The sequence below is a fragment of the Chiloscyllium plagiosum genome, unplaced genomic scaffold (assembly GCF_037043375.1).
Source record: "Chiloscyllium plagiosum isolate Xiang-an unplaced genomic scaffold, Cpla_swu_hap1 HiC_scaffold_51, whole genome shotgun sequence".
Taxonomy (NCBI): Eukaryota; Metazoa; Chordata; class Chondrichthyes; order Orectolobiformes; family Hemiscylliidae; genus Chiloscyllium; species Chiloscyllium plagiosum.
In genome coordinates this window covers 17,243,434-17,269,499 of record NW_028270189.1, presented here as the reverse complement: position 1 = coordinate 17,269,499, position 26,066 = coordinate 17,243,434, and the positions used below count along the sequence as shown (strand labels likewise).

The window sequence follows — 26,066 nt, the reverse complement described above, 5'->3', positions numbered from 1 at the left end:
GTCAGAGTCAATATCCCAGAGTCATCACTGGGGGGGAAAGCTGCATTCTTCACTCAGGTTGCCCTCTACACCTTTCAACTTTCCGAGATTCACTGTGGCACCTGCGATTGTGAAGGAAACGAGACACACAGCCAAGTCTCAGCTTTGACAATTTTGGGAAAACCTTAAGGAAGCGGAATCAGAGGAGAATGGCGAGTGATCTGTCTGAATGAGCAGAGACTGCCGAGGCACCGTCCCCTTTATTTAAGAGTCTGGGACATCGTCTCTCATTTCTCGACGTCATTAATTGATCCAAGGTACTAAAAACACTCCACTTGCAGGGGGTCTGCTTTTGCTGATGTCACTGCCAGGATCAAAACAAACCCAACTCCCGGACTGAGAATCAAAGCCGGGTCACAGCGAAGGAAGCGAAAAAAATGGACCTGCTAGCCCATCACGGACAGCTACACGAATACCACGTATGTGTAGAATGACAGCCCTCAAGGTCGTTGTACATGCTTTCGTCAGATGCAATCGCTTGACTATCTTTATTCACTTTCATCACTTGGCCTTATATGCATTAACAACTCAAGTTCAGATCCGTGTATTTCTGAAGGTTATGTGGGTTCAGACAGTGAATCCAGATTCAACCATCCGCTTGCTGACGAGATTTTTCTGCATATATCCTCAATCCTTTCCACTTCTTAACTTCAGTCTATGCCCCTGTTGATCGGTCAAGAGGAAACGTTTCTTTTAGTCTGCATTATCCATGTCGCTCATTACTTAGTGCATATGAAACATGTATCCTCACAGTTTCCTCTACCTTAAGAAAACAACCCCAGTCAAAACAATCTGTCTTCATAACCTAAACTTTTCAACTTGGTAAATTTCTGCATGGTTTCCAGTGTGATCACATGACTCCTGTAATGTGAATTGCAGAACTGCACGCAATATTTCGGGGGAACCGAATGAACAAATGAAATAATTGACTGGAGAAAGCCACAGACACTTCTCTTTTCCAATAAAACATCATTTGCTCAATCCTGCGCTGTGCACTTACCCTGAGCCCGATGTTCCAGTAATCTCTTGTCCGTGTCAGTAAAAGCTGCTCCATGAGGATTAATTACAGAACAGCTGCATCTAAATGGATTGAATTGCTTGAAGATGCCGACCATGGGATTGAGCACTTTCACCCAAAATAGTGACCGCAGCAGTACAGAATGAACAGTGTAAATGTGAGTATTATATTGCGCAATACCTCAGTGAAATGGGAGGGTGGACGTTTAGGCGAATTAGTTCTTGTGGGAGGCAGAGATCTCTTCGATAAAGGGTGGTTATGATATGTGAAACGCAAAGATGTGAGATAGCGGGTGTTTGAAGAAGGAAACTTATCACCACTTAGAGTATTTTCATGTAAAACAAATATTGATTTTCTCAGCGTTTGCTAAGCACATATTACATGGAGTAAAACGGGAAAATGCCGATTGCTGTGACTGTGATTCGAGCAGAACTTGCTGTGTTGACAATGCCAAGGAAGAACCATTTCATGATCCTGGCGCTACATGGAAAAGCACGATGCAAAAAGCAATAAGGATCGGGGCAGAGGTTATGCCAAGAACAGAAACACACGCACAAAGGAATACTTGTCAAACAGTGACTGAGATGTGGGAACTCAGATTCGGTTGCATATATATCGCATCTATGTCCGGAGAGACTGTAGAGATTGCAACACTGAGATTGTAGGATGTTACATTTGCGAGATATCTACAAAACTTCAAAGGGTCACGGGATACTGCAGGGGATTGCTGAAATGTATTTCTCAATAACACTGTATTTTAACATCGGTTACTTCACCAATTTCCTCACTTATTGACGTAATCATATAATGGCATGTCATATAATCCCAGTTGAAGGGCGTGGAATCAGAGAAATTGATTTGCAGTGCACCCAAAACTAATTGGAAACGGTAATGGCGTTCAGCGTGAGCATGTGGCTGCGAAAATGGATTCGGTGAGCGGAATGCCATTCTCTGATGATATAGAGGCGCGTGAAATATCGAGGCTAAAAGCTCCCGCCTTAAGGATACCGGCTTCAATTCCCACGCATCAAGAAGCAGTGGGACATCAGGCTCGGAGCTCCAATTTCACCTGCAAGAACTTGTATTCACAGGGAACACGGAACTTTGGGACATTAGCTGGTCGAATAGATACTCAACTATTTTATTCTTAAGTCAGTAGTTTTCAGCAGGATACTTGTTTGTGGATTGAAAGAATATCTACAACCGGGACAGTCAAAATTACAAAGAAGAATTCTGCAAAGAGTCAATTCTTGGAGAAGCATCTGTGCAGAGTGATGCAGAGGAATTTTACGTCATCTGCCGTCCTCATATGTTTGACTTTGCACTGGATTAATTTCCATGAAGGGATTTTTTTGCTCGGTTCACAGTATTCACTTTCCTGCATATTCGCAAAAGTCGCTACTGTACTGGAAACCTCTGAAAATTAACTGGTATATACAATGTGGTGATTAGGCTCACATTCACGTCAGTTATGCTGAAGAAGTGGATTCGAAATTCATCACATCACATTCCATTAAATGACTAAGCAGACAGAGTGTGAATGGAAGCTTCATGAGGACATATGTGTTTTTTTTTATGGAAAATTCGTTGCTTTGAAAGGTGATGAAGATAAGACTGAAGCAGTGACAGTGATTATCTTTATTGCTTGTTCAACTGGTGAACATGACTGCTATTAACCGTGTCCGTATTAACATCACGGCTCTTAAGGCTGTGCATCGGGCCAGTGGCGCAATGGATAACGCGCCTGACTACGAATCAGGAGACTTTAGGTTCGAATCCTACTTGGCTCGCTGGCAAGGCAGATTTTAATCCCGCTTAAAAATTGATTTTTCAAAAGCCGAAATAAGGTGTGAGCTCCTCATCTGCAGGAACGAGAATGCCTTCATTAAATGCCCCCGAGAACATGAGAGTCAATGTCCCAGCGTCATCACAGGAGGGAAGCCGAATAGTCGTGCGGGTGACTTATGGGCACTTTCCATTTCATAAAGCCACCGATCGAATAACTGTTGCTCGCGGTGATGCTCTGCTTTGAGCATTTTTCGAAACTCTTTGGCCAGTGGAATCAGAGAAGAATGAAGGGTTAACTGTCCAACTGATCTTTCTCGAGTGTGAGTTCTCGAGTCTCCTCCCCACTGACTGATAAAGTTTTCCTACAGTCTATTCAAAGCTTTCTGCATCTTATCTGAAATCTACCAACCCTGGTGATCGATCAAGAGCAAATGTTTCCTTCAATCTGTAATTCCTTGCTCCTCATTATTTCGTACACGTCAATCATGTCTCCTCACAATCAGCTCTGCTCTGAGAAAAACAACATTTTGAAAGTCTTGTGTTCACTGAAATTTCTTGCCTGTTTTTAACCATTCGGTGAATGGAATAGTCCCACTGCAAACATTCAGCACAAACTTTCAGTAAAAGCCACTCAATGCGGGGAACCGTAGTACTGCTCTTTTCGTCAACAATGTGTAAAAGTCCCCTGTAACTTTCGATTTCGCATGCCGTGGGGCTATTTGTCCGTGTTCAACGACGTTTCCCAGGAAGGAGACTTTGGCTTTGGCAGATTCACTTTCAGCTAGGTTTACAAACCAGTTTGACTTCCGAATTCGATCAAAAAAGCCCGATAAATGCTGTAAATATTCAATCCACGAGAGACTGATAGTCACCAGGCACAATATACACCAATCAGTTGCGTATTCGGCAATTACCCTCTCAGTTAACCTCTGAAATGTGGCTGAAGTGTTTTTCGTACAAACGGCATTACTTTAAATTTCTGCAGTCCAGTTGGCGTTACAAATTTACCTTTGATCTTTCTGTCAACGTTCCCTACCAGTAACCTTTGAGGAAGTCCAACTAAGAAATGCAAGTTGCTCCTCCAATCTTTTCCACACATTCCTCCAACTGCAGATATGTATACGCATCAGTCTTTCTAACAACATTGATTTTGTGATAGTCCACATATAACTGTTGGGTCTTTTCTGGCTTTGGCACCATGATGATGGGTGAACTCTAATCATTGAAACTCACTTCGGTTATGCCATATTGGCGCATACGTGATATCTCCTTATGAACTTGTACAACTTTAAAGGGTTATGCCTGCAAGGATGTTGCAGAGTCAGAACAGCATCTCCTATATTTTCATCATCTACAATTAGATTATTCAGTCCCAGTATATTTCAGCAGATCTCCCCATGCAAGAGTAATAACTCTTTCGATTTTCTTCTGGAAGATAACTGAATAGCTTTTTGGACAACTTTTGCATTGTCCAATTTTATTTCAGGAACGTCCAATGCAGAATTCCCTGACGTTGGTTCTTCGCAGTGTGTTGTAGTACACATTCTCCTCTTGCGTTCGTTCTCTGCCAAAATACTGTTAGAGCATATTCCCATCACATTCTGTGAGATTCCTTCATGACTGGAGTCCCTATCAAATAGCTAACCTCACTCAATTTCCTCTCAATTTGATAAGGTCTTTTTAACCTTGCTTTAAAGTTTCACAGATTAATGAATTTTAAATAATTGCATTAGTCCCAGCGGCAAAATTGTGATTCTTTGATTTCTCATACACTTCCTGCTTCACCATTTGCTGCGATACTTTTAAATACTGTCTCGACAACTTCCCAACATTATTTAGTTCAACTCTAAAATTTGACACATCATCCAAATGCGTGGTCTCTGTAATCGGACTTATTAATTTTTCCTTAATAAATTTTAATGGTCCTCTTACTTTATGCCCAAAATTGGTTTCAGACGGACTTAGTTTGGTGGATTCTTTTGGTACATCTCAGATCGCTAACAGCACTGACGCAACTCCCTTATGGAAATAATCTGGCTACTCTGAACCATAAAACCTCAATATAGTCTTTAATAATTGACGTCACCTATCCAATGCACCCTCTGATTCTGGATTGTACACAGTAGATTTGAATCGTTTTATTTCCAAGCTATCTAAACACTCCATGAAAAGTTTGGACGTGAAGTTTGACCCTTGAGTTAATTGTATCTCTGATGGTAGTCTTAATCTAGTTTTTTAAAAAACCGTAATTCGTCCACTATCCTTTTAGCTGTCATATTGCATGATTGAACAACATTTGGAAATCTCCTCAATATATCCTTTTTCTGTTAATTAATGCTTATTCCCATCTTTTATTGGATGTAGGAAAACCTCACAATGAATGAAGACACTTAAGAAAGATTCGTCGAACGCTGGGATAGATATTAAAAGTGCAGGCTTTATTATTTCCCATGGTTTTCCTATTAGTTGAAATGTATGACACGTCTGGCAAAATTCAAATGCATTCCCCTGCAATCCAGGCCGTAAAAATGTCTTTGTATTTTAGCCTCCATTTTCATCACGTCTACGTACCCTCCAATTTGTGGCACATGCAGCACTCGCAGCACCACTTTTCTGTACCCTACTGGAAAAATAAATTCTGCCCATTTCTCACTTGCTTGAGTATGTGTTGCTCTCCACTTCCTCCTTAACATATCATTTGCTAAGTAATATCACATGGGGATGCATTCACTCTCCTTCCAAGTACATGTCTTCTGATCCAACTGCTTTAATTATTCATCTTTCTGCTGTAACTCAGTAGTATAGTAGAGCTGAATATACTGGCAATTTTTAACGTTTGTCCCCTGCTGTGTCCCACCTTCCTGACAAAAAAAAAATTGTAATCATATTTCAGCTTCCATATCCGTGCCTTTTGATTTGTCCTACTTCAGCTTGTGACTTTGTGATCGCGTTAAGACACAATCTGGGAAAATTCCTTGATAAACGTCCTGCATTGCTGCACTTGCCTGCATCTCGACTGGCTTTTCAACTGGAGTAGGCAGCACGCTTACCGGTGATTGAGCTATATCATTTGCAAGCACAAATTGTATTCTTGGAGCTGAGAGTTTGTCCAGACCTCCCAGCAGTAATTCCCCACTCTTTCTGCCCACTCTCACCTCACTGTACATAACTGAGCAACTTTTCGTCCCACCATGAATTCCCGTATACATAGTTCGTCAGGAGTATATGTTTCTCCCTCCTTCTGAATCACAGACGGGCACGATCCTGTGTCCCTCAATATTGTTCCCTCTCTATCTGCTACCCCTGGCCAAGGTAAATGAACTTTAACTTTGCAGGTATATTGTTAAAGCAGATGTGGCACTTCCCCCTTACCAACCTCTGATCGGCTTGTGCACTCTGATGCAGCTTTCCACCCTCCACTGTGCTTTCTATTGCCACGCCAACAAAACATCCAGGCTTGTTTCGTTTCCCTGCATCTGAATTTCCAGTGCTTTCCCTAGTTCTCCAACACTGATTTCATGTGGCCTACTTTATTGCAATGAAAACCTCAGATCTTGTACCCTTCAAGAGTTTCCTATTTCCTCTGTGATAAGTTATCCTAATGATTTTCACAGAGATTTAACTTTCCCTTTCCATGTATGGATTTCTCTTTGCCCCAGTTTCTATCCTTCAGACTTAAAATGATTCTGGAAACCCATCCCTGTTTTATGGACCACTTCATAACAATCAGCCATTTCAGCTGCTAACATTGCCGTTTTAACAATATGCTCTTCCACAGTAAGCTTATCTTCAGCCTTTCTCTCCAGCCTTTTAAGGTGAATTCCTTTAATAATTGCCCATTTCTGAAGTCCAAACCCTGTCTCCCTTTCTCTCCGCTCTGCTGATCTCTCTTCTTCCCTCTTTCTACTTCGAATCATATCTCAAACTGCTTCAAATCTGGTGTCCTTGCCTTGTCTCTCGAGTCTAACTCAAGCTGCTTCATTTTCAAATAAAGTTTAACCATCTCTACAGATTCTCATGGATTTTCCAGCTTAGTTAAAAGCTGAGCTACTGCGGGAATGATCTCTCCTTTCCTCACAGAAAGAGGCAAATACAACCCCAGTGTGTCTGCTAATTCCAGAAGCACGGCCTGAATTATGTTTTTGTAAAACTGCCAACTTTACATCGTCCATAGCAAGACAACTCTTTGTACCGAGGTAAAAACAATGACTGCAGATGCTGGAAACCAGATTCTGGATCAGTGGTGCTGGAAGAGCACAGCAATTCAGGCAGCATCCGAGGACAGGCAAAATCGACGTTTCGGGCAAAAGCCCTTCATCAGGAATAAAGGCAGAGAGCCTGAAGCGTGGAGAGATAAGCTAGAGGAGGGTGGGGGTGGGAGAGAGTGGCATAGAGTACAATAGGTCAGTGGGGAAGGAGATGAAGGTGATAGGTCAGGGAGGAGAGGGTGGAGTGGATAGGTGGAAAAGGAGCTGGGCAGGTCGGACAAGTCCGGACAGGTCAGGGGATCGAGTTTCTGGAGGTTAGAAGCTAGGATGAGGTGGGGGAAGGGGAAATGAGGAAACTGTTAAAATCCACATTGATGCCCTGGGGTTGAAGTGTTCCGAGGCGGAAGATGAGGCGTTCTTCCTCCAGGCGTCTGGTGGTGAGGGAGCGGCGGTGGAGGAGGCCCAGCACCTCCATATCCTCGGCAGAGTGGGAGGGGGAGTTGAAATGTTGAGCCACTGGGCGATGTGGTTGATTGGTGCGGGTGTCTCGGAGATGTTCCCTAAAGCGCTCTGCTAGGAGGCGTCCAGTCTCCCCAATGTAGAGGAGACCGCATCGGGAGCAACGGATACAATAGATGATATTAGTGGATGTGCAGGTAAAACTTTGATGGATGTGGAAAGCTCCTTTGGGGCCTTGGATGGAGGTGAGGGAGGACGTGTGGGCGCAGGTTTTACAGTTCCTGCGGTGGCAGGGGAAAGTGCCAGGATGGGAGGGTGGGTCGTAGGGGTTTATGATTTGGTTTATGCGAAAGTCATCCGCCGACATTTCCGCCACCTCCAAACAGACCCCACCACCAGGGATATATTTCCCTCCCCACCCCTCTCCGCCTTCCGCAAAGACCGTTCCCTCCGTGACTACCTGGTCAGGTCCACGACCCCCTACGACCCACCCTCCCATCCTGGCACTTTCCCCTGCCACCGCAGGAACTGTAAAACCTGCGCCCACACGTCCTCCCTCACCTCCATCCAAGGCCCCAAAGGAGCTTTCCACATCCATCAAAGTTTTACCTGCACATCCACTAATATCATCTATTGTATCCGTTGCTCCCGATGCGGTCTCCTCTACATTGGGGAGACTGGACGCCTCCTAGCAGAGCGCTTTAGGGAACATCTCCGAGACACCCGCACCAATCAACCACATCGCCCAGTGGCTCAACATTTCAACTCCCCCTCCCACTCTGCCGAGGATATGGAGGTGCTGGGCCTCCTCCACCGCCGCTCCCTCACCACCAGACGCCTGGAGGAAGAACGCCTCATCTTCCGCCTCGGAACACTTCAACCCCAGGGCATCAATGTGGATTTTAACAGTTTCCTCATTTCCCCTTCCCCCACCTCATCCTAGCTTCTAACCTCCAGAAACTCGATCCCCTGACCTGTCCGGACTTGTCCGACCTGCCCAGCTCCTTTTCCACCTATCCACTCCACCCTCTCCTCCCTGACCTATCACCTTCATCTCCTTCCCCACTGACCTATTGTACTCTATGCCACTCTCTCCCACCCCCACCCTCCTCTAGCTTATCTCTCCACGCTTCAGGCTCTCTGCCTTTATTCCTGATGAAGGGCTTTTGCCCGAAACGTCGATTTTGCCTGTCCTCGGATGCTGCCTGAATTGCTGTGCTCTTCCAGCACCACTGATCCAGAACTCTTTGTACCGAACTGAGACATTGCTTTCCCAAGCATTGCCTACCCTAATCCAAATCAACACCCGAAATAAAGACGCAAGCACCTATCAGTTGCTCTTTTAATCCATCAACTACCTCCCAATTTGTTATGGACGAGGCTAAACCATTCAAAACGTTATTAAGAAGACAACCCAGACCGTAACGTTATATTTTTTTCGTTAAGCGTACAGTAAAAATTAGCCGAGTAAACTAGTTACAAAAATTATTCACAAAATGACGGATTGAAAAACAAAAAACAGAATATTGGATACCCACAGAACTTACTCTATCCAAAGTAGACTTACTTATGCTGTTCTGAAAATACACAACAATTCCAAAAAAAAGCACCTTAAAAACAGTAAAAATGAAACAGAGGCTTACAGTTAAAAATTAAAAGGGCAGAAGGAGAGAGGTTATTAGTTAGTGCACCACTGCTACAGGATCTAAAAACCGGAATTCAACTTTTCAGAATGAACATTCTTTTTCCATTTCTAAAACATTAAATCTTTGGCCTTAAGCCTCAGCTGTTTACGGAGAAACGAAAGGCCTCTCAGTGAACACTTTCATCTCTGTAACACTTCATCAGATTTGGAGCCCGAACTGTTTTAAAATGCCTTTGTTAAAAACGATATCAAGAGACATTATCCTTGAGAAAAAGTACGGCTCCGTTTCTTTTTAGAAAAGAGAACATCTTTGTGAGAGCCCAGTCCGTCCAAACTATCTTCATAAGTGAAACTCTTCGAACAGACAATATCCTGGTAAATCTGTTCTGCACCGTTTCCAATGCAATCACATCCCTGCTATAATGATAATTGCAGAAAGGCACACAGTACTCCAGCTAGAGCCGATTGAGCAAATTAAATTAACAACTTAGAAAGCCACAGAAACTGCACTTTTCCACTAATGTGACTTTTACACAATACTGCCCCGTGGAGACAGTAAGAACTGCAGATGCGAGAACTCAGGGCCGACAGTGTGGTGATAGAAAACACAGTAGGTCAGGCAGCATGCGAGCAGCAGGAGAGTTGATGATTCGGGCATAAACCCTTCATCAGGAATGAGGTTTGTGGCCGTGGGGACTGACAGATAAATGGGAGGTTCGGGGGTTTGGGGGCGTGATAGCTGTGAATGCGAGGAGTCGATAAAGGTAGAGAATAAGTCACGAGTTCTGACAGGAGGTGGAGCGGCGAGGTTGGAAAAGTGATGTGCAGGTTATGAGGGCAATATTGAGTTGGAATCATGAAACGAGAATAATGTGAGGGATGGGTGAATGAGGAAACTGGTGATCCCATGTGGCATCAAGGGCCCAAGGGGAAGATGAAGCCTTCTTCTTTCAGTTGTCATGTGTTCAGGGAATGTCAATCAAGGAGGCGCAAGACCTGCATGTGCTTGGCAGATTGAGAGGGGGAGAATGAATTTCATCAGTGATGAGCTTCTAACTGCATATCCAAACTATCATTATGAACATGTTGTTACATCTTAGGAACAGTATCTAACACTACCCCGCCTGAGGAGAAGGCGAGGATTGCAAATGCGAGAGATTAGAGTCAGGAAGGATGCCGCTAGTTAGCACAGTGGTTAGGCAACATCGGAGGACCAGGAGTGTCAATGTTTCCAACATTCCTGACGAAGAACTTCTGTTCGAAACATCGACTTTCCTACTCCAAAGATGCTGCCTTACCAGGTGTACTTTTCCGGATCCACACATTTAACTCGACACCGCCTCAGCTCAACTGCATAGGAACATTAAGATGCACCTGTCACCACTCAGTTGATTCTTCTGTCGCATGCGAGACAAACTGCAACATTCATTTCCCCATAAATATCAGGTCATTCAGATCACTAAAGAAAAGAAAAATGCAGAGGCTGAATATCTGAGAGAAAAAGAAATAATTGTTGTAGAATTCAGCATCCTGTCAGTTCAACTGAATGTTTGGATATTAAAATTGGGAAAGGAAAAGAGAAAGCTGCAGTTCAATAACTGCTACGTTCTGTTTCTCAAAAGAAAAATAAGAGTTTCATGAACTGGAATGTTTCGATCAGGCAATGCATGCTCACCTTGTCAAGTGCTGATAGGAACGGAGGAATATATATTTGCTTCGCCACTGCTGAACAGATGAAAATTATCATTTTGCCTTCCGAATCAGTTGATGCTCCTGCAGAAAAGTCAATGTGACTCATAAACCCAGCACAGCCAGTTCGGTGTGTATTTCAGAGTCCTGCAACATCACATTTTATTTAAAAGATCTTTATTGATTCTTCCTTATAAATATGGCATTCTCCATTTCATTGAGCATTGTACAATATTGTACCCACTCACTTATTAATTGGTACATCACTCAATTTTAGTACCCCTAACGTTCCATTCACGACTTAACTACCAAACTACTTTCACGAAAAAAATGCTTATTTTTAAAACCGAAGACTGAGCTGAAGCAATGCCTCTTGGAAATCAACCATCATTCTCTCACTCTCTATACCTTATTTAGTGTGTCTCAGTGCCTGTCACCTTAAACCTGTGCCCTCCAGTTCTGAACTTCACCATCCTGCGCAAACGATTTAGTCCAGTTGCCCATCCATGCCCCTCATGATTTTATAAACCGTGAGAACGTTACGCGCTGCCTGGAACATTCCAGCGAAAAAGCCCCTGCCTACCCCATCTCCACGCTTAACTCAAGCCCTCAGGTCCCCACAACATCCTTGTAACTCATTTGTGCACAGTTTCAATTTTCACAAAATCCTTCCTGTAGAAGTTGACCATCACTGCAAGCAGTATTCTAAATGTGATCTCGCCAATTCTCTATATCGCCACAACATGACATTCCAACTTGGATAATCGACTTTCTGACTAATGACAAAATGCGTGCCAAGTACTTTCTTCACCATCTTGTCTACTTGTGACACCAGTTCATCTGCTTTTATAAATTTTGCCTTGACTGATAAAGTTGTGATTGTCACGATGTTCTGCTGCCTTCACGGATATGTTGCCCAACATGCAAAGTCTCTCTGTTCCTCTGGGGTTTCCTCATGTCCAGCCATTCATTGAGTAATCCGTTGACGTGTTACTTCCAAAGTGCATCACCTCATGTTTTTCATGGTTAATTTCAACATCCCCTATCTGAATTTGACATTTGATAAAACCATCTCTGAGCTCCTCCATTCTAAGACCTTCTTCCTCACTATTAACCATTTTGCTAATATTCGCATCTTCGACAACTCTGCTTCTCATTTCCCCCGAATTTGTTCTATATTCTTTACACACATTCACAAACGGCATGGGACCCAGCATTCATCCTTGTGTTACACCATTGAAAACCAGTTCCAATCACACAAACAGCCTTCTATCACCATCCTGTGTCTCCTATCACCACCAAATTAAGTTTCGATCCAACTTGCCAGGGAACCTTAAATCCCTTTTCACTTTTATCCACTTACCAGTCTCCAGTGTGGTGTCGTGTTAACGGCTATGTTGAAATCCACACAAACAACATCAACTTCACTATCCTCGTTTAAAAACCCGATCAGTTGCCAATAAAATATATTTAATCCAATCTGTTAGGCATGACATTCTGTAACAAAGCCGTGATGACTCTTCCTGATGAAACCTTGACTGGACAAGTGGCAGTTAACTCTCTCCTACAAGGTTTGCTCAAAAAGATTCCCTTTAACTGATGTGAGCCTCACTGCTGTGTGATTCTCTGGTTTATCTCTCCCAATCTTGCTGAAAAGTGGAACTGCGTTTGTCTAGTCCACTACAAACCCAAAGAGGAAAGTAAAACATTTCCTCCATTGAGACAGAGAGGAACATAAGATACAAGTCCGTCTTGAATTGGGAATATGCCCACTTCAAGCCACTCAGAACCACGAACACTTCATCAGTCCCTATGTCAAACTTCTTCAGAACCTTTCCATCCCACGCCCTGCATTCTGTCCCTATACCTTAGCACAAGAGGACTGTTCGCTTGCTGAACAAGTAAAGTGATTCACTCAGTTATCCCATTTGCTGACACAACTGCACTGTCACACTGGAAGGAGATCATTCAGATATTTTAACTCGAAAAAGCTGTATTAAGCCTTTGTGATTATAAAATATTTTGCTTTGATAGCCACAGTCTATTACAGTGAGAAATGGTGTGAATTTTCTCTAACTGAAAAACATTCACTTAATTCCACCTCTTGTGGAGATTCCTATCCGTTCCCATCTGACATGACCGAGATTTAGCTCTCTGTTATTTACCATATCCAGAACAGAACTGCGGCACAAATCCAAGCACATGATTTCTATATTTATTGACCTACGAAATCGATGCCAATGCCTCACATTGTAATGGGATTCATCAACAAGGGAACTTTTCAGGATTAACACAATTGTGTCTTATGTGCAGAGGGTCATTACACAAGCACAGTATCAAGCTTCCTCAGGGGCAAGACCAAAAGATGCTGGAAAGAGAAATCGGAGTTAACATTTTCAGTCCAGTGACACCGTCCTTAGCATTGATGGTTTCCAGGAAAAGTTTGGTCTATATGCAGAAGATATGTGGGGTTGCTGTAATTAGGAGGGAACGAGATGTCGGGATAGAGCCGAAAGAGAGAGACTAACAGTTGGACATAGGAACTGATAGTGATTTATTTGGAGCATTAACAACTGTACACGGAGACTGTTTATGACTAACCATAAATATTGTGTAATGGCTGCTGTGCTATAACTAGGCCTGGTGGGTGTGTCGGGGGCCAGGACATGGGAGACATCAGGCCTCTAAAATGATTGAAATTGGTATGGATGGTCGCGGGGTTCTCAAGCAGAAAATGGTCTGTTACTTTTTCTGCATGCGCTGAGCTATGGTGGAACACTGCAGTCAGCCTGAGATAGAGACGTTGGCTAGGAAGCATGGTTCTGTGCTAAAGGAGCAGTCAACTGGAAGCTCAGGGACATATTTGGCTATAGAACTTTGTATTCTGCAAAACGGTCATTCAATCCAGACTTCATTTCCCAAGGTAGTGGCGACCACAATATGAGCAGTGAATCTATTCGACTGGATTGTGCAAAGTGTAGGTAAAGTGTGGCTTCACCTAGAAGGTGTATTTGAGCACTTGTGTACTAAGCAGGGAGTTAAGAAATGGACAAGTGAGGAGAAGCAAGAAGCAAGAAGAAAGGATAGCGTAGAAGATATTATTAGAGATGTTGTTAATAAATGGGTAAGAAAGCGACCATAAAGGCACTATACCTGAATGCTCGTACTTTTCGGAAGAAGGTTGGGGATATAACCGCATAAATTATCACGAACGAATACAATTTAGTAGACATTGCAGAGACATGGAGACAGCATAGTCAAGACTGGTAGGTAAATATTCACGGGCATGAGACAATTCGGAAGGACAGAAATGGTGGTAAGGAAGGTGGTGTAACTCAAACATTCAAGGACAATCTCAGACCGATGCTGACAGATGATATACGGTCTGTGGAGAATGAGTTTAAATCCATTTGGGAGGAAATTAGAAGTTCGAAGAATAAAATGTCATTGATTGTCGGAGTCTACCGGCTCCAAATTTTAAGATCACATTGGGGAGGGCAGGAAACAAAGACATAAATAACACCTGAAAAAATGGTATGGCAATTATCATGCGGATTTTAATCAACATGTCGATCGGTCGAAGCAGCTCAGTCAGGGTAGCCTTGATGAGGAGAGTATTGGGTATCTGCGATAGATTCCTTAACTACTGTGTAATGGAATAGGCCAACAAGGGGAGAGGCCAAATTAGATTTGGTACCGGGTAATGAACAAGGCAAGGTGATAGATTTGGCGGTAGGTGAGCACTTTGGTGATAGTTACCAAAATTCAATTATGTTTACTTGAGCTTTTTAAAGGGATAGGTATACACCGGAGAGCTACAAACTTGTTAAAACTCGCCAGGTGACTAAACAGATAGATGTGGATAATGTCGTTCATGTAATACACGTTTGGATTTCAGTTAGCCGTTTGATAAATTTCGCCATGGTAGATGACTGCACAAAATGGGCTTGAGGAGGATTTCGTGCTTTGGACTAGAAATTAGCCAGCTGAAAGTAGACAGAGGGTGTTATTTGATGGGAAAACGTCATCCTGGAATTCAGTTGCTTTTGGTGTAATGCAACGATCTGTTTTGGGCTCACTGCTTTTTCTCATTTTTATTAACAACCTGGATGGGGGCGTAGAAGGAGGGGTTCGTAAATTTGCGGACGAAACTAAGTTCGGTACAGTTGTGCATAGTGCTGAAAGATATTGTAGGTTACATAGGGACACAGGTAAGATGCAGAGCTGGGCTGAAGGTTGGCAAATGGAATTTAATGCAGAGAAAATGTGAGAAAGAGCATGGCATTAAAATTAGCACAGAATATAAAGATCGATAGCAGAAGTTTCTATTAAAATATAAAATGAAAAAGAGTGGCAAAAGTAAACGTTGACACTTTCGTGGATAATAAGGGGCATTTACTTATGAGATATGCGGAAATAGCCATGACATTGAACAGGCATTTGAGTCGGTCTTCACGGTGGAGGATATCAATAACATGCCAGTAATTGACAAAGTGATGACGGTTGGTGATGACCTGGGAACAGTCATTATAACAAAAGAGCGAGTGTTGGATTGTGGGAGCTAATTAACGTGTGTTAAAAATAAGTGCGCTGGTGGTATTTTTCCAAAATTCTTTGGTCTCTAGGGTAGTCACAGCTGATTGGAAAACACAAATATGACATCACTGTTTAAAAAGGGAGGCAGACAGAATATGAGGAATTAGATCAGATTACTTACAGTGTCGAAACAGGCCCTTCAGCCCAACAAGTCCTCACTGACCACCGAAGCGCAACCCACCCAGATACATTCCCCAACATTATAGAACTTTGTTTAACCTCTGTAGTGCACCACGGTCCCGCGGAGGGAATGGTTCCTGGGGAGGGGAATATATGTTTGGTAATAGTATTTCGCTGGAGGTGGTGGAATTAGGAAAATACTTCGTTGATGACTTGGAGTACCACAGCGCTTAAGATTCCAGACCATGTTCTGAAAAACATGGGATGAGAATGGAACGTTGCTTCATGACGGACATTTGAAAGATGTGTCCAAAGTCCTTCTTTGGTTCAGTGAAAGTCACAATGTCTTTGAGAAGCTAACTTTAGTAGCCAAAAGCATTGTGGCCACAAGAGCAGGTCATAGTCAGAGATTTTCTTGACTCCCTAAAGCCTGTCTGACACATAGCCTGCGACGACACGCCACCTATGATTTGTCACCGGCAGTCTCCACGAACAGCTGTTCACTCTCCGAGCGAGAGCGTTATTCACCTCATTGACCAAATGTTCTTCTCTTTCTTTTGTTCTTTCCCGACCAACTGTTTACTCCTTTACAATACAGAATGAGACATGATGGGATAGTTCCTGTTCGCCTGGATGATTGCAGTGTTAAAGAAACAATGCACAGGAGAAGCACAGCAGATTAGTCAGCATCTGAGTTGCAAGAGACATTTAAATCACAACCTTGTTGTGGATTCCTTAGTGCAGTTAGAACAAAACTGAAAAGGTTAACACTGTCCAGAACAGAGCAACTGACTTGAGCCGCAACACACAACTAATAAAACATCGACAAACATCCATTCCCATCACAACCAAACACTCAGACATGCAGTCTGCACCATCCACAAGATGCACTGCAAATGTTCACCAAGGGTCCTTAAACAGTACATTACAAAATTACAACTACTTCCATCTAATAAGAAAAGTGTAGTAGATAGGTAGGAAAGACCTACAACCCACAGACCATCCTGCTCTGGAAATATATTGGCGTTCCTCCAGAATCACTGGGTCAAAACTGTGGATTTCACTCCCCTTTATTTTGGGTCTACCAACAGCACACGGAAACGATGGTTCAAGAAAGCAACTCATCACCACCTTGTCCAGTCAAATCAGGAATGAACAGTAAATGCTGACCTCTTCTGGAATACCTACACCCGACGAAGAATGAAAATCATACGCTTTGGAGTTTTGAGTAGTTCTCTCTTACTGAGATATATCTGGTTTTATTTGAGGGGTATCAAAGATGAAGATTTGCTGTTGGGAAACTGAAACGATGCATCACATCAGAATTTGATGGAGCTGCTTTGTTCCATGTAGCCTGATCCTCACCGGCCTTTGAAAATGAAAGCAGTATGTTACATTCACAGTGGAGTGAAAGCATTCACTATCTGAACTATCGAGACATAATTGGAGGGGCGCTGGAGAGGAACTGCGGTAATGTGGTGACGATTCAGTTACTTGTCTTCCCTGAATATTCATCAGTGCAACCACACCGGGGAAAAGCCATTCAACTGTTCTGAGTGTGAAAAGGGATTTGCTCAGTTTTCTAACTTGCTGACTCACCAGTGGGTTCGCACGGAGAAGAAACCATTTAATTGTCCAGAGTATGGAAAAGGCTTTAAAAGTTCTCACGAACTGCTGTACCATCAATCTGTTCAAGTTGATGAGAAACCATTCAAGTGTTCTCACAGAGGGAATGGGTTCAGGCCGTCACTTGATCTCACTTTACATCTGCGAACCCAGTGGACAGAGGCCGTTCGCCTGTTCTAAGAATGGGAAAACATTCAGTCAGTCATTCAGTCTGCTGAGACACCAGTGAGTTCATACCATTCGTATGAGACCATCCGTCCGCTGCGATTTGAAGTAATTAATTGATTCCGGCAATCTGCTGCAATACAAGAGAGTTCAACTGGAAAGAGACCATTCACCTGCTCTGACGTTTCTCAAACTTACTGAAAGACGAGTGAATTCATATTGGCGAGAGGCCATTCATATGTACTGAATTGGGGAAAGGATGCACTTAAGCCGTCCATCCTCCTGATACACCAACGGGTTCACTGTGACAATAATTTATTTTAATGACGCAATGTGGGAAATGCTTTATAAGTTTCCAGTAATTGAGGTCCCATCAACATGTTCACGCTGATGAGAACACAATCTTATGCTCTCACTGTAGGATTGTTGTTTCTTTGATAAAAGTGAATACACTTCACGAGATCTTCATTTCGATGTGAAGAGCATTCAGAAATGCTGAATGCATCGATATATCTTTTAGTACAAATCCACACTTAACAATGAAGAAGAGGATCAAGAACAGGGCAATCAATGGATATCTACCAGTCTCCTCTAATTGTACGGAAATCCGGGAAAAGAATCTTTGAATTTGATGTGATTGAAAACTGAACAATTAAACATCAGATCAATTGAAGAGATTAAACACATCCAATGAAGTAAACTCCGGCTGACAGTTTGAACACAGTTCAATTCTCGATGCAATAACTCCATATCGCATTCACATGCGACCTCACTGGATTGTTTGCACTATTACCATCTTTCCAGACCGTAGAAGCTCCTGCCTTCATTTGAGAAAGAAGGGGCTGTTGGTGATAGGAATTCGATAGGAATTCGAACCATGCTGCGAGCATCACACTGTTTTATAAGCCAACAAAGCAGCCATCTGACCGAAACAGATTCCACCTGACTGGGCTGTCAAACGTGCGAATGAGTAATTGAATCCCTTGCTACCGACAGTGCAAATTAACTGCCTCTCCACGCACGGTGGCTCAGTGTTTAGCACTGCTGCCTCAGAGCATGAGGGGCTGGCTTCGATTCCAGCATCGGAGGATTGTCTGTGTGGTGTTTGCATGTTCTCCACGTGTCTGCGTGAGTTTCCTCCAGGTCCTCAAATTTCATCCCACAAGACAAACTGGTGCGCCGGTTAGTTGAATTGGCCATGATATATTACCAATACCGTAGGTTAATAGTTGGGGTAAATATAAGGGAGGGTAATGGGTTTGAGTGCTTTTTGGAGGTATTGTGTGGACTTGTTGGGCCGAAGGGCCTGTTGCTGCACTGCAGGGATTCTCATGGGTTTTCTGGTGTTTCGTCACATCATTGCTACTCCTTAAGCTCTTTTCAAAGTCAGACCATTAAACTTTTCTCTCATTTGTGGGAACAAAACCATATCTGCTGAAATTGGAAACCCGAGTTAATCACATTCCTAATCAGTTACTTATCCAAATGACTGTTAAATACACTGCAGTACACCAGAACTGCAAAAAGAAGAGGAACACCTATACAAGGTATTCGCCAAAAACGGATAGCTGCGCAACTTCATCAATAGATGCCTAAGAGAAAGACCACGGAACGAGGACATACCACAACCAAAAGGACTAGCCACACTGCCATACATCAGGAGCATCTCAGAAATGACAGCCAGACTACTGCGACCCCTAGGACTCATAACGGCACACAAACCAACAGCCACGCTCAGACAACTCACCAGAACGAAGGACCCGATACCCAACATGAGCAAGACGAATGTAGTGTACAAAATACCATGCAAGGACTGCACAAAACACTATATAGGACAAACAGGAAGACAGCTAACAATCCGCATACATGAACATCAACTAGCCACGAAAACGACACGACCAGCTATCCTGAGTAGCCACACACGCAGACAACAAGCAACATGAATTCGACTGGGACAACACTACTATCATAGGGCAAGCCAGACAGAGAACAGCCAGGGAATTCCTAGAGGCATGGCATTCATCCACAAACTCCATCAACAAACACATCGACCTGGACCCAATATACCAACCACTACAGCGGACAGCTGAAACTGACAACCGGAAGCGGCAGGGACAGACCACTATAAACACCGGAGGAAACATCAAAGAAGCGCTTCGCAGGAGGCTCCCAAGCACTGATGATGTCGCCTAACCAGGGGACGAAACGTTTGCAACAAAAACTTCCAGCTCGGCGAACAGAACCACAACAACAAGCACACGAGCGACAAATCTTCGCACAAACTTTGACTGTTAAATAATTTAACTGTAGTTGCATCCATCACTTCCTCCAGCGGTTTATTGCACACAGTGACCAAAGGGTGTAAAACAAAAGCTGCCACTCATGTCCTTTATAAATCTTCCTTCTTGTACTTTAAACATATGCCCCTGGATGCGATCTCCCTCACCTTTGATAGTAATCTTATTTATGCTCCTCGTGATTTCACAAATCTCTATAAGGCCAAACGTCGAAGTCCTCTGCTCCAGTGAAAAAGAAACCGCAGCCTATTTTTATAACAGAAGACTTCTCTTCATGACATCAGTCTGGTAAATACTTTCTGAACCCTCTCCAATATAATAAAATCCTTCATATAACGAGGAAACAAGAACTGTACACAATGCTCCAGAAGATATGATGACATTGGATGGGGTCCGAAGAAGGTTTAAAAGAATGATCCTGGGGGGAAGAAATGAGTGTCATAAAATGTTGAAAACTCGGGGGCTGTACTTGATGCAGTTTAGAAGTTTGAGGAGAATCTGATTGACACTTAAACAATACAGAGAGGGGCAATTAAAGTGGCTGTGGAGAAGTGTTTTCACTAGCACGAGAGACCAGGAGCCGACTGCACAGTATAGAGAGAAAGGATGACCATTTTGAAGTGAGATGCGGAGGAATTTCTTCAGCAAGAGGCTAGTCATCCTTTGGAACTCTGCCGTAGAGGGCTTAGTGGTCAAGACATTGCAATGTTTCAAGACAGACATAGATAGGTCCCTGATTGATAAGAGGATCAACAGTTACAGGAGATGGCAGAAAGCCGAAGAATGTGGTTGAGAAACATATCAACCATGACCAAATATTGGAGAGGTCTCGATGGGTTGAATGGCCTAATGCTGCTCCTTTATCTTGTGGCCTTCTCGCTATTGCCTGTGACTTCAACCTGCCCATAGACTGAGCAAGTCAGATCAGTGGAGGAGACTTACGTGGTATATGTATGAGATGGTTTTCTGAGTCGCTACATTAAGGACACAAATGGAGGGCAAAGCATCCTCGATTAGTTGGCTGGTCGACGAGATTTCGATGAAGAATGACAGCAGCAGCATGTGCACAGTTCTCGTACTGGTCTCATGAAGTCCCCACATTTTCACCTTGTGCCTGAGGCACAACGACTCTCAGGTTAAAACACCAACAGTCAAATCGCGCGATCTCTCTCTCTCTCTCCCTCTCTCTCTCTGTCTCTAATGAGTCAGCAGGCCTGGGAATATGTCAACTTTGATTTCAAAGCTTTATTTGTATATATGTCAAGGAATAATTGACAATCTATCTCTATGCTGTCACTCAGGAAGAGTGAAGAAGTCAGTGAGAGAACTCTTCATTAAGGTGGAGAGTGATAGAGTTGACTCAGATTATGAGCCGAAATCTAAATAGAAGAAATGATACTGTTATGAAGCGTGAGCATGGTATAACGAATTGGGGAACAGAACTTAAAGGGATGACAAGCACTTCAAAAACATTTGCAGGAACTGCAACTGCTTCTCACTCCTGTCTGACACAAAGAAACCGGGAGACGTGGCCATGTCATGGCTAACAAGCGACATTAGGCATAGCATTGCACTCAAGGAGCCTTACAAATTGGCTGAAAATAGCAGCAAACATCAGACATCAGCAGACGATGAAGAAAGAATTAATACAGAACGAAAATTTCGTTTAACAGTAAGCATATAAAGAATTGTTACAGCTCTTGAAGGTATATGAATTGAAAAAAAAAACGATTATTGAAAACAATTCCCTTACAATGAGAAACAGAGGATGTTATAATGCGGGATAAATATATAGCACACCAAATAAATATGTATATTGGTTCTGTCATCACAGATGATAAAAGTAATATTCCTAAAGTGCTGGGAAGAAAAGGAGAGGGAGGAACTGAAAGAAATCAGTATTATCAGGGAGATAGTGTTGTGGAAATTGGAGATTAAAGACAGTAAATTCCACCAACTGCGAATCAAACAGCAGTGTACATGAAGTCACCCTAAATGCAGTGAATGCGTTCTGTAACTAGAGTGTGGAGTCTACATAGAGTAAATTAATTGTCATATTTCAATATTCTATCGACTCTGAAACAATATCTAGGGCTTGGAGGTCAGTTAATATGACGCCACGATTTATAAAAGGAAGTAGCGAGAAAACATGGAATGACAGAAAAGTTAGCCTAACACTGGAAAACAGTAACTGGATTAGACAGAGCCAGCATGAATTTACGAAAGTAAAATAGGAAAGGCGATCTCGTCTTCTTGGACACACATCGCTGAACGTAAGCATGCAGGAGCAGCAGCAGGTGAGGAAGCCAAACGGGGTGTTTGCCTTTGTACTGAGAGGATTTGAACACAGGAGTAGGGAAGACTTGCTGAAATTGTGCAGGGTCTTGTTGACAGCACAACCGAGAGTGCAGTTTAGTGATCCTTATCTAATAAAGGATGTTCTCCATTCGGAGATGGCACAATAAACGTTTACCAGACTAATTCATGGGATGACAGGACTGACGTATGAGGATTCGTTTGGATGAAAATCACTCAAGTTTAGAATGATGAAGTAGGATGTCACCGAAACGAGTAAAATTCTAAAAGGTACGTACAAGGTAAATGCAGGAAGGATGCTTTCAATGACCAGGGCGTCCAAAACATAGAGGGTTGGGAGGTGGCGTCATTTCTAAGAATATGGGTAGTCCATTTAAGACTGAGATGACGATTTTATTTATTAATCAAAGACTGGTTACTAAGTGAAATTTGATGCCACGGAACGTAATTGAAGCCAGAATGTGGAATGTTGACAAGATGAAGATATCTAAAGTTTTGAGGCAAGAGGGATCATAAGGTGTAGGCCTAAAGAAGTAGCAGGTTACTGTGCGGAATGATCATATAAGATCATACTGAATTATAGAGAAGGATCAAGCATCACAACAATCCAGGCCAGTTCTAATATTTCATATTTCCATTCTGTTAAAGGTGGGATATGAAAACCAATTGTTTTAACTGACACGGATATCAGTAACATATTGTCTAGATTTAAAAAATAATTCTGTAAGTACTTATCAAACAGTATTCGGGGAGCAATTTTAGCATACGAACTTTAGCAATTCGAGGAGGTGCAAAGTAACTTTTGAGATTCGTACACTGGCTGTTCTATATCTCAATTTCAATTCAGTTCTCAAATTGCTGAATGTTCTGACAAAAGCGAGATAGTATGTATGAAATAAGTAAACGTCTTTAAAATGTTGCTAATGCTGGGTGGAGGGAGTGGTAGGAAAGTGTGGGGAAGGGGAGCAGTGAGAAAAACAATGGGTCGGGTTTTTGTTGAGGGATGGGCCACGAATGACCCCAAATTCCAAAACTCCCGCGACCCGCTATCCTGCTCAGGAGTCTTATCTCTCCACTTCCTGCTCCATTCTTTCCGTCTCTGACAAATTTACAGCAAGGTCAGTGATAGAGGTGTTCATGAGGTACACTTTCCCACCAATTCCAGTCACTAATACACTCCCAAGCGCCTCCCAACAACATTACATCCTCATGGACCACCGCAATCATTTCAAACAATATCACTTATTTTCAGCTCTTCACACTAAAGATAGATCAACCCACCGTAACCTGATAAATTTTAAAAAATAAAACTGAAACAGGAATAGCGGTCGCTGACGGGGGCCTGTTTCTGAGAAGAAGACTCATGCTCTCTGTGGCTTAATTGGCGATCCCAGATAAACTATGTTTGGTTCCAGAATCATTTCATGACCAAACCTGTAACCTCTAACTGGGCTATAGCATCTGGCGCTTCCCTCCCCTTTAGCCTTAATTAACGATTGTCGATTGGAGACAACAACATTTCGTTCCATTGAGCACTCGCCGCGAGCATGCTCACACTTCATGTTAACCCTATGCATCCTGCAGGATCCATCCCAAGTGATGACGTGTAATGTTCAACAGCGAAGAAGAGGCGGTCCAACAGGACCAAGCTGGAGACACTGGTCCTCCAACCAATAAGAGAATCTCATGGGCTCGCTGGGCGGTCTGATAAATCAGAGAATGCTGCTTGTCTAAAATAATCTAACCAGGACTTCCACACACCAATGCTCAATGAAAGTTCGCTTGAAAAATTCTTCCAGTTCAAAACACAATTGTTAATTATGACTCTGTTCCCTTTCCCGCAGACGAAAGTGAGGACTGCAAATGCTAGAGATCAGAGTCAGCATTAGAGTCGTGCTCAGAAAGCACAGCAGGTCACGCAGCATCCGAGGATCATGAAAATCGAAGTTTCAGGCAGGCACCCTTCATCAGTAACCTTTCACGCAGCCAATTTATGATCAATATTGCTACTATCCCTTCTATTCCTTCATCCCCAGGTTTCATGCACAGCGGTCTCACAGAACTTTTGTCTTTTGTTTCGCAAATCTACATTTATCTGATCGCTTTGGATTAGCATCATCAAGACTTCTTCTTATCACATCAAAAAAATCGACAGAAAGTTCACCACAATTTTCTATGAACTATTCTATTTTAACTTTCCTGAATGAAACGCATATTTCTTCACGGGGCACATCATTTTGTCTGATATTATCGTTTGCAACATCTTTCATACAGCTTTAAACGGTTATCCTGTCAGTACTGAATTAATTGATAACACGTTTCTCATGGTAAACTGAAAGCGTGCATACATGTTAAAGATGAGGAAATGTGTCTGAATGAGTTGTGACTTGGACATTAGTTATCGTGAATACAAAGTAATGACAATCAGGTTGTGATGGTGTTAACCTCTACCACACTTTCAGAAGCTGCCAGACAAGCTGAATACTTCCAGGATTTTCTGTTTTTTAAAAAATATATATCAGATTGCCAGTATTTGGATTCTGCACTTGAAGTTGGGACAAAAGGGATGAAAAGTGGGTCGGAAGCAGGAGCAGTCACCTCCTTCAGTCATGCAACTCCCAGCTCTTCCTCTGGTTTTGTAGTTTTGAGACAACACTAACTGGCTTGAATATTGGATATTAATGATCATCTAAGTATTTACATTTTACACTTTTAGCCCAAACATGGAAGAAAAAAAACATCAATTTATATCAATTTCACAATTTATGTGTGCATGTCCAGTCATAATTCTACTTTTAAAGGGAAGGCAGCATTTCATATTGGTAACAATAAATGCTAACGATTCGCAGGCCATGGCTGTGAGAGCACGGAATCCAAATGACTGGACTTCCAGGGACAGTCGCTGTTTCTATCAACATGGACCCTGTCTGATTCGGCATTACCGTCTCCCATCCTTCTGCTCATGATGCCTTCAGTTCTGTCTTGGTTTTGTTCCGACTGGGTTCTAATGCACGGGCTATCCAATCATCTATTATGTTGCTTTTTCTAAAGAGTGAGGATCCTTCTCTCAGAGCAAACTGCCTCCGTAGTTCAATGTTTAGATAGGGGAGGAACACGGACAGGGGAATGGCTGAATGCTTCCTTTCTTTGCTGCAACCAAACTCTGGTGTTGAAATTTGAAATGGGACAAAGTAAGCCAATTGAGTGCAATCCTATTTTCTGGCTGATCTCTCCAAAGGCCACAGTCATTTCGCCAGAATGTGTCTGTGTATTTGCCTCTGTAAGTGAAATGGGGTTTAGATCACCGAGGGGGTGTAAACACAGGTTATCCATCTTAAACTTCAGTCGGATACATTGCAAAACGTGCCTGGATGATAGCATTGCGACGAGTGCTTGGAACATTTGAGAACACAACGGGAGAGGCCAAGAGCTGAAAACTTGGATGATGGGCCTCTTTCCATTCTGTAACCAGTCGATGACTTGCTCAAACTTATGTACTGATAAATTAAACGCCATATGCTTTGGCATTAAAAAGCAGTTCAACAGCTTGCAAGGAAGCACTGGCGGTGTATTGGTTAACAGTTGGTGTTTTGTTCACTGCGGCCAGGGTTGGGTGCCTAGTCAGGGAATCAGGTTATATTGTTGCTGAGAGTGACAACAACGACAGTGGAGCAGCTCTGATGGGAATGCTTTCAATATCTCAGATGAGTTCATGCCTCGAGGACATCAGAGTTCATGTCCCTGCTCCTTCAAAGTCTCTGCTCATTCGGTCAGTTCATCCTTCATTCCCCTAAAGATTCACAGAGTTGAAACGGGGCTCTTTTTAATTGTTTCCTTAAAACTCCCATGGGTTGCAGATATTGGATAGGTTTGAAATTGATAATGTGCACAAGAGCAGCGTGCGAGACGCTCCTATCTTCCCCTCCTCTGACAGCGCTGTGAGGTTGACTCTGATATTCTCGGTTGCATTCAACGATCGGAGACATTAATCGGTATATTAAGAAGTGCCACAAATAATTCAAACAGAATGAAATTCTTTCAAATGTTCTGGCTACAAAGTATTCAGAAACAGCTCATGTTTGAGAGATATTTAGGAAAAC

General features: G+C 42.8%; 1 non-coding gene across 1 annotated transcript; it reads left to right on the top strand.

The window, feature by feature from the left end:
• The first annotated feature begins 2,774 nt into the window (after window positions 1-2,774).
• On the top strand, window positions 2,775-2,847 carry trnar-acg (transfer RNA arginine (anticodon ACG)). Its single transcript has one exon. It is a non-coding gene; the product is annotated as a tRNA-Arg (tRNA).
• The last annotated feature ends 23,219 nt before the right edge of the window (window positions 2,848-26,066 follow it).